The 18,516-nt window shown below is 43.0% G+C and overlaps 1 protein-coding gene across 1 annotated transcript in view; it reads left to right on the forward strand.

The window, feature by feature from the left end:
* Positions 1-18,516, forward strand: part of DKC1 (dyskerin pseudouridine synthase 1) — a 129,190-nt gene that overhangs the window by 39,793 nt on the left and 70,881 nt on the right. The gene's annotated exons all lie outside the window — the stretch shown is intronic.

Here is an 18,516-nt window from a genome sequence, read left to right on the forward strand (position 1 = left end):
TGCGCGGCGGGAGGCCGAGGGAGGAGCCCCGCCCACGCCCCGCCCACGCCCCGCCCACTGCCGCTCTTACCCCCACCCGTAAACCCGCCCACTCCTGCATCCGTCCTGTGCGCCTTAGCTACCCTTTCGGCGAGGAGGAAGGCACCGGCACTGAGTTCACGCAGGTGCTCGGTTAATCCCGGAAGGATGAAAAACCTGGAGAACGTCTCCAGTTTCTGGCTGATTGAGCACCTACCCCACGGCCTGACAGGCCTCAGCCGCCCTGGTGGCCTGATACAATTCATGGGAGTGGCAGAGAGGAAGCTTCTAGCTGATGACGCCAGGAGCCCTTCTTCCTCTCAGGACAACACAGAAAATCAGAATCGGCCAGATTGTAGCACTTGAGATTGAAGAATTTAAGAGGTTGCTGAACTCCAGTCTTGCCCCATAAATGGGTGCAGGCACAGGGCCAAGAAGCACAGCCCATTGAGCAAACCACTGCTGGGCTGGCTAGGGAGCAGAGTTATCTCTCATGGTTGGCAGAAGTGGGAGAAGATGCTGATCAATTCGCACTCAGACAAGCTGCCGCACCTGAGACTGTAGCTAGGGTTCCCAGCTCTAAGTCTTTGTAAGACATTGCTGTCATTTGAATGATTGCATTTTGGAGCTCCTGCAGATGATTGGCACTTCTTGCACTGTGGGAAGCCATCTGTGTGATCCAACAGCTAAAGTGGTTTCTTATACAACTGTTTACCAGCTTACATTTGCTTTTCAGCTTTTTCTGCCATTTTCACTTTTAAAAACTTATATTTTTTATTCGAAACAGTTACAGAAAGAGGAAGAGACATTTTGCATCGTTGGGGTACTGCCCACATGGCAATGCAGCCAGAACTGAGCCAGGTCTTCCACGAGGTTGAATGGGCCCAAGTATTTGTACCATCTTCTCCTGCTGTCCCAGGCACATTAACAAGGAGCTGGTTTGGAAGTAGAGATACGGGATGATGACATCACAGGCAAGGGCTTAACCCACTGTACCACAACATGGGCTCTCATTATTATACTCTATCAGAGAACACTAACATAGAACTAACATAAAAGGGATAGTTTTCTAAGGGATGCAGGCCAAAACCCTGTGACACCAAAAGAAAATCACATGCTCAGACTTTGGGACAGATTACTCAGATTAACACACACAGTTCTTTATTCACTGAAAATATCAACCAACCTGGGACCAGAATGTTGACTCAACAGGCTAATCTGCCACCTACAAGTGCTGGTGTCCCATGTGGGCGCCGGTTCATATCCCTTCTGCTGCACTTCCCATCCAGCTCCCTGCCTGTGGGCTGGGAAAGCAGTTGAGGACGGCCCAATGCCTTGGGACCCTGTACCCTCATGGGAGAACCAGAAAAGGCTCCTGGTTCCTGGCTCCTGCCTCCTGTCTTTGGCCATTGCAGTCACTTAGGGAGTGAATCAGCAGATGAGAAAGATCTTTCTCTGTCTCTCCTTTTCTCTGTAAATCTGTCTTTCCAATGAAAACAAATAAATATATTTTAAAATAGAAAAAAAGCAGTCAACCTCTTTGTATTTAAGAACTTACCAAGAATAAAATTGTAGAACATAAGACAAACTGACGAAATTAGAAGAATGTGTAGTAGAAAAGGTAATATAGTTAACATATGAAAAACTCCCTAAGAAAAACACTTAATAGAATGGGATAGGATGTAAACTGGAAATATAAAAGTGAAGATTAGAAAGACACACAAATAAAATAGCAAGAGATTAAACCACAATGGCAACATAGAATACAATTTAAATGATATCAAAAGGTCAATATCTACCTCCATGGCACACCAGATACCTGAATAACTTTCTTACTGGACACTCAAGATTTATTTGTTTTATTTATTTAAAAGTCAGAGTTACAGAGAGAAAGTCGGAGAGATAGAGACTTCATTCTTTCATCTTTTAGTTTACTTCCCCAATAGCTGCAAGGCCAGATCTGAGCTGATCCGAAGCCAGGAGCCAGGAGCTTCCTCCAGGTCTCCCACACGGGTGCAGGGTTCCAAGGCTTTGGGCCGTCCTCGATTGCTTTCTCAGGCCACAAGCAGGGAGCTGGATGGGAAATGGAGCAGCTGGGACTTGAACAGGAGCCCATGTGGGATCTGACACTAGTAGGCAGAGGTTTCTCCTGCTACACTATTGCACCTGCCCGTTACTAAACAGTGAAAATGCCAGATGAAATAACCAGTTTCACAACAAAAGAAATGACAAAACTGAGGTTACTATCAAGGCATGTTTTACTGTCTGTGAGGCAGTGGTCAGGTTATCCATTCACAATTCTGTTACAGTAGTGAAGAATTAGCTCACAAGTTATTCTGGAGAATTACTGCTGAACACAGGCATGATGCATTGCATGTGCTTTCATATACTGTTATCTGTTGTCTTATCAAACAAGTACTTTTTAAGAAATTGAAATGGTTGTTACATATTGTAAAATTCACTCATTTAAGATGAACAATTCAGGGCTGGCATTGCGGCATTACCTGAGATATTGCCATCCCCATGTGGGTACCGGTTTGAGCCCCAGTTGCTTTGTTTCCCATCCAGCTCCCTGCTTGTGGCCTGGGAAAGCAACAAATGTGGTCCAAATGTTTGGCCACCTGCACCCACATGGGAGACCTGAAAGAAGCTCCTGGGTTTGACCTGGCTCAGCTCGGGCAGTTGTGGCTATTTGGGAAGTGAGTCAGCAAATAGTAGATCTGCCTGTCTCTCCCTCCATCTCTATAACTCAACCTTTCAAATATATATTCACAAAAATAAAATGTACAATTGATTGTTAGTTATTCACAGAGTTGCACAATCATCAATATTTGTCTTAGTTCATTTGCTGTAATAAGATACTACAGAGTGGGTGGTTTATAAGAAGCAGAGCTTATTTCTTACAGTTTTTGAAACTGCACAGTCCAAAGTCAAGTTACTGAAGGATTTGGTTTTTGGTAAGGGCCCTTTGTTCATGATCCTTTTATCATGGGGAAAGCATACTTTATGCGACATCTCCTAAGGACACTGTGATCAAAGGCCCCACTACCCAAAGTTCCCACCTTTTAATATCACTACATTTTCATCACTCCCAAAGAAAACCACGTATCAGTAGGAGGCCCATTGCTAGCCTGTGACAGCCATTACTTTCTCTGTATTCACTAACTGGATCTGCTACAAAGTACTAAAAAAATCACTACTCTGAAAACGCAAAAGTGCAGTTTGGGCCTTTCATTGGTTGACAACCCAAAGTTGCACTGAGTGGCCTGACAAAATAATTGAAAACTTTAAGTGGAAACTGGCACTATGGCCTAGTAAGCTAAACCATTGCCTGTGGTTCAGGCATCCCATAATGGGCACTGGCTAAAGTCCCTGCTGCTCCACTTCCCATCCAGCTCCCTGCTTGTGGCCTGGGAAAGCAATATAGGATGGCCCAAAGCCTTGGGACCCTGCATCCACAAGGGAGATCCAGAAGAAGCTCCTGGCTCAGAGAATCAAGAAGGTGGAACAGGGTGAGGACACATTTAAACAGACAGAGAAACATTAACCAGGGTGAGGCAGAGAGGGCACATTCCAGGAAATAGGAGAGGACAGACTGACATCAGAGGGGCACCTAGAGACTGACAGACACAGGAAAGCAGCAAAGATAATGGTGTGGTGCTGCAAAAACCGATATGCCAGTGGCATTCAGCAAGTAGCGATCTGAACTCCACCGGTGGCCGGGAACACCACCAGCAACCAGGTGGGAAGGGGAATTCACCAGGAGCTCAGGAGGTAAACCCAGACAAAGAACTGCATCATCCTGCTGTTCTATTGGATTTGACCAGGAGCAGAGACAGAGCAGCAGATCCAAAACAGGTGGTATGGGAACAGGGTGGATTTCACAGCCCCAACCCCCACTAGAACCAAATCGGCTGCCATCTTATGTAGGGAGGCAATGACTATGGGACAGAACTGCACATGCACTAAGCTGGGAGCAAACTCATTTCTGGCTCAGTGAATTGCAACGATGTGGCATCCTTCAGGTTCCACGAAAAATAGGTCCAGGTAGCCCCCAGACCTAATGACCAGCAGATCAAGAATACCAAGATTTTCACATCAGGCACCATTTTGTACAGTGTGGCAAAAGCTTTGACACTGCAGGGACAGCAGTGAGCTATGCATGCACTATCATCCTGGGAACCGCGCAAAGCGGAACTGGGAGAAACGTGCAAACAACAGCGCAGGATCACAGGAGGTGGGATGCTGAGCCAGGAGCTGGGCTACTGAGACCAAGGTCTAGCATAAAAACCCAGATCTGAAACTTGTTGGAGGGAGTGGCACAAATGATTGAAAACAAAGAACCGTGTACCAACTGGAATAAGTAAAATCAAACTGGAGACCTGTGGGTGACACAGCTTGGAAACCTGCCCCAAAGAGAAGATTCTGCTAACCAGAAGTACATTGACCAAGAGCAAAAGAAGAGACAGAGCACAATGAGTACTACTGAAGACTCCCCTGCAAAGGAGCAAGCCTTTGCCAACCTCAGAGTTAACTGAGGAATATATCAAGAAAATGGGTGACACAGAATTCAAAACACTTGTTATAAAGCTTCTTAGCAACAATGAGAAGCACATACTACAGGTGTTCAAGGAATTTAAAAAATATGTCACACTGGGAGTGGATCAAATTAAAGCTGATATATCAGAAATAATGAATATGGTGGAACAAATTAAAAGTGCAGTGGAGAGCTTCCAAAATAGAATGAATTAAGCAGAAGAAAGAGTCTCAGAATTAGAAGATATTTTCTGTCACCAGGGGAAATAAACAAAAAGCTGGAAGCGGAGCTGAATCATGCAAAAAAGAAAAAAAAAGTGCATTCAAGTATTGAAAGGCCAAATATAAGAGTTATGGGAGTTCCAGAAGGTGCAGAAAGAGAAGCTGGGCTTAAAAACGGATTTAATTAATGAAATAATAAGGGAAAATTTCCCTAATCTGGAGAAAGAATTGGGAAACAACATACAGGAGGGGCACAGAACCCCCAAATGATCTTCACAACCACACATGATCATCAAGCTTTTTTCAATCGAACAGAAGGAAAAGATACTTAGATGTGCACGTGAAAAAAAAATCAACTGACATAGAAAGGAATGCCAATTAAACTCACAGGAGATCTCTCACAGGAAACTCTACAGGCAAGAAGAGAATGGAGCGACATATTCCAGATAATAGCATCCACCAAAACCAGAGGCAAATGTGAAGAACATCCCAGTAAAATAACAACAGAAGACTAAACCAATGAACAACCCATTGATGAAATGACAGGACCAAAGTACCACCCATACATATTAACCCTGAATGTAAATGGCTTTAAACATCAATCAAATGTCATAGATTAGTAGACTGGATTAAAAAGCAAAACCCATCTATTTGTTGCCTACAGGAGACATATCTCACCAACAAAGATCAGCAGAAACTATATCTCATGGATTTTGATTTTTTTGTTAGTTTCATCTTTTCAAAGCACTTTCTTATGATTAAATTTTTCAATGACTCCTAGATCATATAGTAGCATGATTTTCTTCAAGAAGGTTCTTGATTTTCTTTTTCATTTCTTCAGCAACACATTAGTCATTCAGTAGCATGTTATTTAACTTCACGGTGTTGTTAATTCCTTTTTTTCTTCCTGTTCTTTATTTTGTTTTGTGGCTTTTCATTTAAGGGGATGTGGAGCAACTGTGTAATGGAGATCATCATATCCAGTGAAATGTTGTTTAACTTCATAGCATTGTAAATTTCTGTTTTGTTGGTTTTGCTTTGTGGCTTTTCACTTGGAGGGATTTACAGTACTGGAGACTCTGTACTGGAGACTGACATGTCCAGATGTGAGCATATGGTGCAGTGTGCATCTTTACTTCTGGATCGAGGATGGACTCCCACTGAAACTTTTGGATATGTCTTGACAATGGGATACTGGACTCTCTGCCATTGGTTTATGGAATATGAGGAATTAGTTAAGGCAGAAGTAAAGTCTCGTGAATCTGTGAGGCGTGGCAAACCTTCTTTTACCTTAGACATGCTTTTAGGACAGGGCACTCATCTTGGTGTTTCAGAACAACTTACTCTCCCCCCTGGCATTAGGAGCATGGAAACGCCTGCCGTCTTCAGGTCAAAAGTCTTCAGGTTTTTTTTAAATGTTAAGCAGAAGCCTGAAGAGCCTTTTGAAGATTTTGTAGCTAGACTCACAGAAGCGGTGAGCCGGACAGTAATTAACAATACAGCTACAGATCTCATAGTTAAACAGCTAGCTTTTGAAAATGCTACTCCAACTTGCCAAACCTTAATTCAGCCAGTGAGAAGGACAGGAAATTTGTCAGACTATGTTCGAGCTTGTGCTGAAGTAACTCCATCTTATATGCAAGGGTTAACTATTGCTGCAGCTCTTCGGGGTCAAACTGCCATTCAAATTTTAAAGAACATAAGAGGCAATCAAGGGCCCGGCAGCGTGGCCTAGCAGCTAAAGCCCTCGCCTTGAAAGCCCCGGGATCCCATATGGGCGCCTGTTCTAATCCCGGCAGCTCCACTTCCCATCCAGCTCCCTGCTTGTGGCCTGGGAAAGCAGTGGAGGACGGCCCAAAGCTTTGGGACCCTGCACCCGCGTGGGAGACCCGGAAGAAGTTCCTGGTCCCGGCATCGGATCGGCGCAGCACTGGCCCGTTGCAGCTCACTTGGGGAGTGAAACATCGGACGGAAGATCTTCCTCTCTGTCTCTCCTCCTCTCTCTATATCCGGCTTTCCAATAACAATAAAAAATCTTTAAAAAAAAAAAAAGAGGCAAAGAAATCAAAAAAGAAACGATTGCTAATCTTGTGGTGGAGTAGGGCATTTTAGCCATAGCTGTCCTGCCAGAAACTCATCCCAAAATTTCAAACAGGAAAAAACTCATAGGGACACTCCTAAACCCAATTTAAATATTTCTCACACTGTCTCTCCACGGTGTGAGAAGGGATTTCATTGGCAAAAGGCTTGTCAGTCTAAATTCCACAAGAATGGAACAGTTCTATTGCCTCGCAGTCAATCTAAATTGAGTAATCAGTCTGCACAGGGTCAGATGCAGGGAAACGGGAGGCGGGCCCTGTCCTGGGCCCCCCAAGTAATGAGAACATGTATGGATATTGTCTCTGAAAGGTACAAAACCAAAATGTTGACTGCTACATTAAGCATTAGGTTAAAGCAAAATAGATTTAAATGTCATAATTGTGGCAAATTGGGACATACATGGAAAGATTGTAGGAAATCAATTACCCAAAAATCTGGTGAACAAGTTATGGGTTATCTAAAGGCCTGTGGTAACAGGGACTTTCAAACATCCTGCTCACCTTGCAGAGTTTCAAACCACTGCTATTCAGAAGCAAATGAATGCTAAAAGTTTTAATTGTGGGAAACCCAGCCACCTTCCAAAACAATGCCGAACAGCGTCTCCTTTAGCTCAAAAATGTGGCACCAATACTGCTAAGGATCAATGCCTTAAGATAAGTCCTAAATGTCATAGAGGTTTACATTGGGCAAAAGTATGCAAATGTAAATCTAAAATTGATCATGATGGCCAGTGCCTGTCGTCAGGAAACTCCTGGCGGGGCCAGTCTCGGGCCCTGAACAATCAGAGGTTTAAAAGACAGCATTATCTTACCCAAGCTGTGTCTATAGAAGAGTAACAGACTTAAAACCTGATATTGACTGTGGAAATGCTAATTGAAAGTTGGTATCTTCCTTGGCAATTAATTACACTACCTACTCTTCATATTCCAACTGGATGCTTATGACAACAAGTGTCTTTAGAGTGGCTACATCTTCCTTGTATAAAAAATTATTACTCCTTATTGTGCTTTGGTCTCCACCTTAATTACAAAGAGATGTCATAAGAAAAAGGAGCTTTTTTTTGCAAAGATGTAAATAAAATAATTATTCTTTATAGCTCCAAACAGCTTACTTTTTTAATATCCGAGGATCAGACAAGACAAATAGCACTCTTAACCCTTGTAGATGCAATTTCAAACCAGTTAGCTAAAAACCCTCTTTTACATTTTGTTAAAAGTCATCTGGTTATATTTCAAAAGATTTGTTCCTTAACCCCTTTGTTTTTAACCCTTTTTTGTTTCCTTAACCAACTTCTTTCGTCTTTACAGATGGTCATCTGACAGAACAGCTTCTCTAATCATAGATTTTGAAAACGTCCTTACGGGCCAATGGAAAGGACCCAATTTCCTCTTAACCTCTGGAGGAGGAGAATGCTTTCATTTTCCCACAGGGCTTGGACTCGCTGACTTGGATTCCAGATCAACTAATTAGACATTCTTGTCCAATTTACATTTCCACCCCCTGCCATTTTGCAGAGGCAAGCATCCTCAACAGAAGTCCCTCCTCCTGCCCAGCAACTTCAGGGTCAAACTCTCACGCCTCTCCAGCAGGTACACTCCCTGACCTCCTCCCGCTCCTTTCCATTACGTTACTCACCCAACAGGTGCAGTTTCTCCAGGACGTTTTACTTTTTTTTTTTTTTTTCTTTTGTCAAGCCTCACACACCCAACCTTTTTTAGCCAAAAGCAGCTGAGTAGGAGACAAACTAAACTGGACCCACAGAAGAATACCTAGCCTCTTGTAATTTATAAACAATGTTTTTTCATAATTAACATCTCCTTTTTAACTCTATTAAGTTTTTATATTGATTGAATTTTTGAATTTTATGAATATAACTCTTAAGGTATTGTTTAAGGCATTCCTTTAAAAGTGTAACATTTACACCAAATATAAATTGGTGTAAAAGTAACATCTAATCCACTGTTAAATTTTTTCCAGGTATGGAATGCACCCATGTGCTTTTATCTGCGAGTCTTTATATTTAGATACATAGTCTTTAAAAATACTGTTTGCAGCATTTTCTAAAATATTCATCATTGATTCATGGAATTAATCAGATCCTCTCTTATAGCAACAAAGTTTTAAAAGCACATGTTATTACAACAGCTCCTCTTAACTGTTTTTATCTAATTAATGATTAAGTTTTTCTAGTCAGCTCCAGTGAACTCCAGACGTGACCTTGCTGCAGTGTCTCAGAATATGATAAGATTCTATATTGAAGTGATCTTTGTGCTTCTGCCTTTCAGTATGTTCACATTGCTTAAGATTGATAAAAGTTATGCACTTGGGGCTTGGCAGTGTGGCCTGGTGGCTAAGGTCCTCGCCTTGATCCCATATGGCCGCTGGTTCTGATCCCGGCGGCTCCACTTCCTCTCTCTGTCTCTCCTCCTCTCAGTATATCTGACTTCGTAATGGAAATAAAATAAATCTTTAAAAAAAAAAAGTTATGCACTTATTTTATAGGTATTTAAAGTGATCACTTAATGCCAATAATTATATCTCATCTATGTTGTGTTATATAAAGAGATTCTATTTCAACTAAATGTTATAAGTCTTGACATCCTTGATATGCATCTAAAAATTCAAACGTTTCATTTCATAGATACAACAGCTGAGTAGGCTTTTGGATTATATTAAAAATACTGTCAGATAGCAAGTGGAGCAAAATTCTGTCATATCAAAATACTGCTACAAAAACATTTTTTTAACAGAAGTCTGGTTCAAATTTGTGTGTTTTCCAAAGTTTCAGGACAGGTAGTGCTTAACAACAATAGAATGCAGGCCAAAAAGCCAGAAAAAGATAAATGTTTACAGTTTTGTAAATATGTCTAGAACATGAGTAAATCTTGGGTTAATTTATATTGCTCAGATAACTAAAATCAGGGTCTTCAGTAATGACCAATTTTTTCTCTCAGGGTTTCAATTCAGACTGAATTATCATTGTTGACTTTTCACTTAGGAATTTTTTTTTAGTGGGTACTGCTATCACCAAGCTTGGTTTATAAAGGCACCTTAGTAAATCCTAAATATATCTGACATGATCTCTCATGCACTTTGTAACATTTTGGAGGCCTCAGTCAGAGGGTAGTAGCCATCCTGTGTTCTGGAGCCTGGCTTGGTAGTCTGGGGAGGCCACCGTGACGATTAACACGGCCCCAGCTGCCAGTCCTTGGTTCCTGGCTTCCTTGCTCTCAGGATTTGCACTGACCTCTGCCTATATACAGGTACCTCATCATCCAAATTTGCTTGTTTTGAGTACTCATCTGGGACTTGAGAGGGCTGGATGCAACACAACTTCTTGCGTTAGGGTCCATACAAGAAGTCATGGCTCATTAGTTATTTAAAATTGCATGAGTGTGGTGGCCACCTATGTCTGTCTTGCTGTATGTCTTTTTGCTAAAATTGTTTGAAATTTTACTCTTACAGTCCTCTATAGTTTAAAAAAGGGGGGGGGGGAATGTATATGTGTGTGTGTTTGTTTTATTGTTTGTCTTCAGGTTCCTTGAGGTCAGATGAGAAATGGGCACATGATAGGTCGTAGTTGTATGCCATTCTCTCCCAGCTAGAGTTATTGCAATTTTTTTTTTTAAATTGTTTGCTAGTTGGGAAATGCTATACTTTTAACTAACTCTTAAAGTTTTTGTAACAAAAATTATTTAAAGAACAGATGTACTTGTCTGATATATGTTCCCGAAGCCATCTTGGTAAAATCTTTACCATAATCCATTTTGTATTCTCCTCCATCCAAATTTGTAAACTATCTGAATAACCATGGCAAACTTATGTTACTACTAATAACAGGTAATTCTAACCAATTTATAATTTTAAAATGTCTAAAGATCTTAGATCATTACTGAACCTATTGTGCTGTCCTAAGCTAATATTGTTTTTTGGCTCACATAATTTAAATCTCAGACTATCATTGAAAATGTTTTTTAGTCACCCATATGCTTTTGCTCCAGTTCACTTAAACCAGGTTTCTCGTGTTATATTCTCCTTGCCCTTTTCAATGTATTATTTAAGTATGTACCTTTAATTTAAATTTATAGCAAACATTAGCCCTTTGGGCAAATATTTTCTAAAGCTGTTGTCTAATAGTTTTCACCTGATATTGTTACTGAGAGTGATCTATATAATTATTTTTAACTTTTCCTTCACTTCTCTTCTACTTCCTCTCTAAAAACTCCAAAAGGCCTCTCAGAATATAGATGTCCAGAATTTATATAGGTATGGCTAATTTATAAACCTGACATCCCAAAGACTGCCTCTACAGCCCACTTTCCCAGATGCCCAGAGGAAGAGTAGTGAGGTAGGTACCAGGAGGAACCCTGGTGCTATCTCTCCTTCCTGCCTCCCTCTGGCCAAAACAACAGAAAGACTTTCACTAGCCTCAGTGCTATCCTGCTGAGATCAACAGACACTTCCACCTGGAACTGTTTTAAAGGCCAAGTATGTGCAGAAGATCAACACCTGCCACGAGGACATGTCACGTGTACATCTGCTGACTACCCTCTACCACTGAAGACATCCCAGTGCAGGACTCAAGCTACTTCCAAAAGGACTGCTGATAAGTAACATTCCTCCGTCACAAGATGGAGCCTTAAGCTCCCTCCAGCTTTCCTGGGATGGCTCTGTATACACTGCAACTTGTACAAAGTGTGTTGTCACTAATTGTCTTAATTGTTTCCTGATGCCTGGTACTTTTGGTATCTTGAGAAGGCCCTCATATGTTATGTTACTTGTAAATTTAACTGAACCATGGTATGATGATGCTGATCTTTATGCTTTGGAATTATTTTCAACAACTTTGTCCATGCTTTGTGGATTATCTTTGGGTCTCACTGCATTTGTTACCCTTATTGGACCTCTTACAGCTGGTGCAATAAGTTCATAGGAAAGTATTGACAGATTTAGAGGCCAAGTTTGGTACAGTAGAAGAAGCAGGTATTTATACTGGCAATGAAATTCAACACTTAAAGACCAGATTTGGTACCACTTGCCATAGTATTTACAAATGGATTTGTGTCACTCCTCTCCCTTATAATGACTCACATGTCTCTTGGAGTGATGTTAAAACTCATCTCCAAGGCATTTGGAATGACACATCTACCAGCCTTAGCATTCAGGAATTACATGCCCAGATTTCTGCCATCTCTCACTCTCACCTTCAGGCTCTCTCTGCAGGAGGCGTTACCAACCAATTCTTACAATCTCTTTCATCCTTTATTTCTGACAAGACTTTCTACTCATGTTCTATAAATTTAGGAATCACACTAATTATTCTCCTTTTTGTATTGTTTTTTGGCCCAGTCATCTTCTGATGTTTGAGCTCCATGATTCAAGCCACTCGCAGGGAACTCCACACCCTCCAACTTAATAATAAAAGAGGGGGAGATGCTGGGATCTGTGTGATGGGTGTGGAAGACAGGAAAGTGTGAAGAGTATTGCTCCATTGCAGGCAGGGCTGCAAGGAACTTCCCGCTGTTCAGCAGGGCCCGGGCAGCGAATATCTCTAGGATCACCTGAATGCAGCTCCGCCTCCCTTTGCATGGACACTGGACAATCCCACTGAGATTTCTGTAATCTATTTAGGCGTTGTCTGCCTCTGCGGAGTTAATGTCTAGTATCAATGTGAGCTTGGAAGCTGATGTTGCTGATACCGTTTTTTAGCCAAAAAGCCTTTCATTATTGCTGTCATGGCTGCCCTCATTGACCATATGCTAATCAAGGGTGCTAAGTCCCCAGGAGTAGTGGGAATCTATCCTTTCTCTCTTTCTTTGATCTTTAGGTCCTTCCTTCTGTGATGCCTTTCCTCCCTTAACTGATTCAAGACTAAGTTGTAGAATGAGGATTGTAGTAGGAATGTGTTACTGATTGATATGCACCATCTATTGAGAACTTCCTGACCACAGGGTCAGGATGGATAACATCCTGCTTTAAGGTGAAACAAATGGCAGAATTATCCTTGGATACACCCACTTGATCATGACGTAAAAAGTCTGAGCCAGAGTTTGACTGGTTCTGTATAAATAAAGCGGACAACTTTCTCGCATTGTCCACGATGATCATGGAATTGTAGTGGTCCGTCTCGTCTCTCATTTTCTTTGCGCCTCATCCACGCACCCTTCTCGAGTTCCGAACTCAGCTGGAGCTGGACTGAGGCACACTGTGGTTGCCTGAATGATCCCTACCATACACCAATGTTCTCTTAGTTGATTGCCTGATTGTTACTTAAACCCCCCTGAACAGGCTTGTCAGGACTGCTCCCCTCTTCCACGTGCGGTGCAATGGGACAATCCACCAGTCAGCACAGGCTACTGAATAAAGACTCCTGAGCTTCTACGAGTCTGCCTCTGAACCATTTTTGGGATAGATTTTGTCACCTCGCAACACTGTTCAAGGGCTTGGAATATCTTCCACTGATTTCCCAGTTGTATCAGCATGGAGTTGTATAAGAAGTAGAAGGGATGCCACAAGGGATGCCACTGCTACAGGTGCAGGATTAACCTGCCAGTGCCATTCCTCCCTTAACCTGATCTTTTAAAGTTGTTAAAAAAAAAAAAAAAGATTACAACAAATCCACTTAGTGGTAAAAACTTGAATGTATTTCTTTTAGACTTTTGAATAAGTTGAAGATGACTGTGTAACCGCTATTTTCACACATTGCATTATAGTAAGGCAAAAATAAATGTATAAACATATAAAATTTTGGGAAGGTAACTGGCACTGTGGTGTAATAGGATAAGCCACAGCCCATAGTGCTGGCATCCTAAATGGGCACTAGTGAATCCCAGTTGTTTTACTTCTAATGCAGCTCCCTGCTTATGTACTTGGGAAAGCAGCAAAAGCTAGTTCAAGTGCGTGAGGCCCTGCACCCATATGGGAGACATGTAGTAAGCCCTTGGCTCCAAGATTCTTCCTGGTTCAGCTTTGCCTACATTTGGGAAGTGAACCAGCAAATGGAAAATCTCTGTCTCTCTCTCTCTGTCTCTCTCTCTCTGTCTCTCTCTCTCTTCTTTATAACTCTCTCTTTGAAATAAATAAGTAAATGCTTAAAAAATTTGGAAGAAACAAAGTGATTATCTATGGACACATTATTATCTATGTGAAATATTTAAATTCTACAGGAATTTTTAGGTTAATAATGATATTAGCAACATTGTTGGCTACAGTCATACAGAATGAATTGCAATTCTATACATCACAGCATGTAGGACTTGTAATTTTAGAAGGCATAGTTTTATTATGACTTCTAAAACTGCCAAATATTTAAGAATAATTGGAACTATACAGTTGGACTGTATGGAAAGAATTATAAACTTGTATATAATTGGTTAAAGAGCCAAGAGATGCAGAGCTAAATCCGGCCTGTAAGAGTCAATGCAACTCAAAACAACCAGGTTCAGCAAAATCATGCTTCAATGCTATAAAATGCTAAATACTAACATTGAAATAGACAAGAGACAGCTGAATAGCAATATATAGCCATTCTAAGGTATATAGAACATGGTTAAATATAAACCAAAATTGAAATGTCCATGAGGAAGTCACAGGTTGTGGCCGAGAACATGCGTTTCTCTAGTAACATTGGTTAATCAATACCATGTCAATTAATGCCATAATGTTGTAAATGGTTGTAAATATTATGTTGGGTTTTTTACTTGATTGGGATGATACTCTGTTGGTTCTACCTTCAGACCAGAGATGGTCTCACCAAGAAAACTTACCAAGACAATAAGATGCTGGACTTTATGATTGGTCAAAACCTCCAATGAAAGAATGTCAACTGAATTTGAACTATGGAAATGCAACAAGGTGGAGTAATCCACCGTGGGGGTGGGGGGAGGGTTTGGGGAGGGGTGGGGGGAATTCCAGTGCATAAAAACAAATGTGTCACATTATGCAATGAAATTAATAATAATAAAAAAATTGCACAAAAAAAAGAGTCAATGCAACTTGGCAAGAATTTCAACATATTCTTTTGTAAGACTGACAGCATAACTTTTTTTTTATTAAATTCTTCAATGACTCATAGATCATATAGAAGCATCATTTTCTTTTTCTTTTTTTAAAGATTTTTTAAAATTTTTTATTGCAAAGTCAGATATATGGAAAGGAGGAGAGACAGAGAGGATCTTCCGTCCGATGATTCACTCCCCAAGTAACTGCAATGGCCGGTGCTGAGCTGATCCGAAGCCAGGAGCCAGGAACTTCTTCCAGGTCTCCCACACAGGTGCAGGGTCTCAAGGCTTTGGGCCGTCCTCCACTGCTTTCCCAGGCCACAAGCAGGGAGCTGGATGGGAAGCGGGGCTATTGGGATTAGAACCAGTGCCCATTTGGGATCCTGGTGCATGTTCAAGGCAAGGATTTAGCTGCTAGGCCACCGCACCAGGCCCCTGACAACATAATTGTAAAATGTATGGCGCTGCCAATGATGGCGAGCAAAGCCCTTGGGCCTTCTGGCGATGAGCTCTGGGAACTTGGGGGTTTGAGCCTATAAGGGCCCTTGTAGTTGGCACAGGTAGAGGCATGTAGGAACCTGAAACTTCATGTCCAGGTGATGAATGACTGAGAACTTCCATGGACATTGCTATTATTCTAGCAGGTAAGCAAGGGTGCTGAGACTGAGTTGTTTGGAGCAGGGAATAGAAGGACCTTTAAGGGTTAGACCAGTTCACCTGGGTGGCCTGAGCAGGGGTAGTTAACATCGACCATCACCCAATACCACTCACAGGCACATAATGAGTCTGGGAAGAGAGCCTTCCTGGTAGGGTTGGATCAAGGTGCCCACCAATGAGAGTCAGAACAGGGAATGGGTAATGTGTAGCTGGGCCATGACACTGAGCAGCATGTGAGTGAATCAGGACAGGAGGCAGAATTTGTGGGGGCATATGAGAACTTACCCCTGTGGAACAACAATTTCCATTGGCACATGAACAGGCCTGGCCGGGGAAGCTAAGGGGATGCCCCATTTGGGTTGCGGTTTCCACTGATGACATGGACATGGCTGCTGTCATTCTTGGCATGGGTGTGGATTGGGTCTAGGGAGCACCAGACTGGGCTCCTAGCACCCACTGGTATGCAGAAGAGCCAGTATGAGTGCAGAACTGCCTGGGATAGGTCTTGGCTCCCACTGAATCACATGGGAGCTGTGTCTGGGTGCGAACCAGATATGGCAGGGCTGTATCACCCAGCAGTGAGAACTGGAATGGTGGTGGGCTGATTGGGCAAGCCTGCTATTCCTGCCAGGAAAAGAGATGGACAAAATCTACCTGGGACAAAGACCCACTAGTGTGTACAACATCTACCATGATAGAGGAGCTTGGGAAACTCCTTTCTCAGAATTCAGTCCTTATAGATGAGTGCAAGAACCATGGCAAGGAGCAGCTCAGATCAGTCCAGGTTATAATACCCACTAGTATTCATGTGGGTCAGGTCCAGGAGAGGGCCAGATTGGGTCAGTTCATAACATCCACTGGCAGATCTGAGAACCAGGACATGATGCAGGAGGGGCCAGGTCAGGCCACGACACTAGCCAGTTCACCTCAGGTCCAGGACTAGGGGCTGGCTAGGCCTGGCTTGACTGCAGAACACATCAGCACAAGCTGGAACTGGGGGCAGGTTGGACTGAGCCAGGCTGGAGCACTCATTGGTGGATGCCAAGGTGAGGGGAAGGTGTGTGCTAAATTCGTGAGCCCTGGGGTTGGGAGGTCTGGAAGGGCCCGGGTTGCCTGGCCTGAGTCGTTGGCCCACCTGTAAGATGGGTACATGAGTGTCAGGGGCAGGGCGTCCAGCAGGGTAGCCTGGCCAAGTCCGTGGCCCACCTGTGTGGTGGGTGCCGGACCCATGAACCTTGGGGGCAGGTGATCTGGTGGGACCCGATTCACCTGGCCTGGGTCCTTGGCTCACCTATGCAGTGGGTGCTGGGTCCTTGAGTCCCGGGGATGAGGGTTCTGGCATTGTCCAGGTGCCCTGGCCTGGGTCCTTGGCCTTCCTGTATGATAGGCACCATGTCTGTGAGATCCAGGGGTGGAGGGGTCCAGGAGGACCCAGGTTTCCTTGCCCGGGTCCTCGGCCCACCTATGCTGTGGGTGCTGGGCCCGTGAGCTTCAGGGTCAGTGAGTCCGGCAGGGCCTGAGTCACCTGGCCCAGATCCTTGGCACCCCTGCGTGGGTGCCAGGACTGTGCGCCTCGGGGGCAGTGGGTCCAGCGGGGACAGGTTCACCGCTTAGGTCCTTGGCCCACTTGCGAGCACTGGTCCTCCTCAGTGGAAAAGATGGAGTAGTGGTCAGCTGGCCCAGATCCGCATGTAGGATATGGCAGCCCATTGAGCTCTGCAGGGGACATCTGTACCATCCCAGAAGAAGGAGGACAGAACAAATTGGACAACTACTGCAGCCAAACGATGACAGCAAATATCTGCGTGAATGGAGACTCTGAGGTCAACTATGTCAGCCAATGGACATTGAGAAGGTTCCCTCATTCTTGGATCAGCGAGATTGACAGCGTTTCAGAATTATTGCATCCACCTAGGCAGAACCCTCTGAGTATGTGCCACATTATGACCCTGGCTTAAAAATGAGTGGGCATTCTCCATCCCTGGTTTCTGGAGCAGTTGGGAGGCTGAGTATGGCTTCTCCCCACATCCCTTCTCCTCTGCCCTGAAACAAGGAGAAACAGAAAATTTGGAAACAGCGATCACACCCTCTTTTCCCTAACCCTTAATCCATCCCACTCTGATCAACTATGTTAACATCATCTAAAATTAAAAAAAGAAAAAAACAGAAAAAAATGAATGGTGCTATAAACAGTAAGAATGTCCAAAGTACTCTAGAAAGCGAAGTTGGTGTGTGTGTCAGGCCGGGTGGGGGAGGCTGTTGTCCGGATAATAAGACCTGTGACAAAGCAGTGGTGGTTGAGAGAATGAGGACACAGACAGAGCATTAGAAAGGAAGAGTGCATGATTAGACGACAGAGGTAACAACATTGCATGTCATCAGGGAGCAGAGACTTTCTGTGATATAAGGGCATAGTGTCTATTCATCTTATCAGAATGGAAATTTGCACTAATCACGGGGGAAAGCAAACACTTCTCTAAACTGCTACAGTTGGAAGAACTGAAGAAAGAGTGAAATTCTGTTATAACTTTTATTGAGACCAAGCTGACATTGAAACAGTACTGGGAAAGTTAGTAGCCAGAGAGGATGGGTCCTTACACAACTTCTTTCAACATTCCCAACCTGAGGGTTGGCCAGTTCCAGTTCCAGGTGGTCATTGTTCAGATTCTGGCTTTGACCTTTGGAATTTATGGCTTCTTGGAATTCATCGTATCTATTTGCCTTCCTCAATTCCTAGAACGGCCTTTAAGTATGTAAGTTCAGTTCAAACTTCGTGAATGGCAAATTATAGCTTTTTGCAATGTGACAAAAGTGAAATCACACTACCTCATATCATCCAAAAAATTAAATTCCAAATAGCTAAGGCACTTCAGTATGAAAGACAAGACTATACAGTTTTGGAAAGCAACATAGGACTGTGGGGAAGGCATTTCTCATATAAAATTTTAGTACACAGAATATGTACACAATTCATACTGATCAG

This window comes from Ochotona princeps, chromosome X (genome assembly GCF_030435755.1).
Source record: "Ochotona princeps isolate mOchPri1 chromosome X, mOchPri1.hap1, whole genome shotgun sequence".
Classification (NCBI taxonomy): Eukaryota; Metazoa; Chordata; class Mammalia; order Lagomorpha; family Ochotonidae; genus Ochotona; species Ochotona princeps.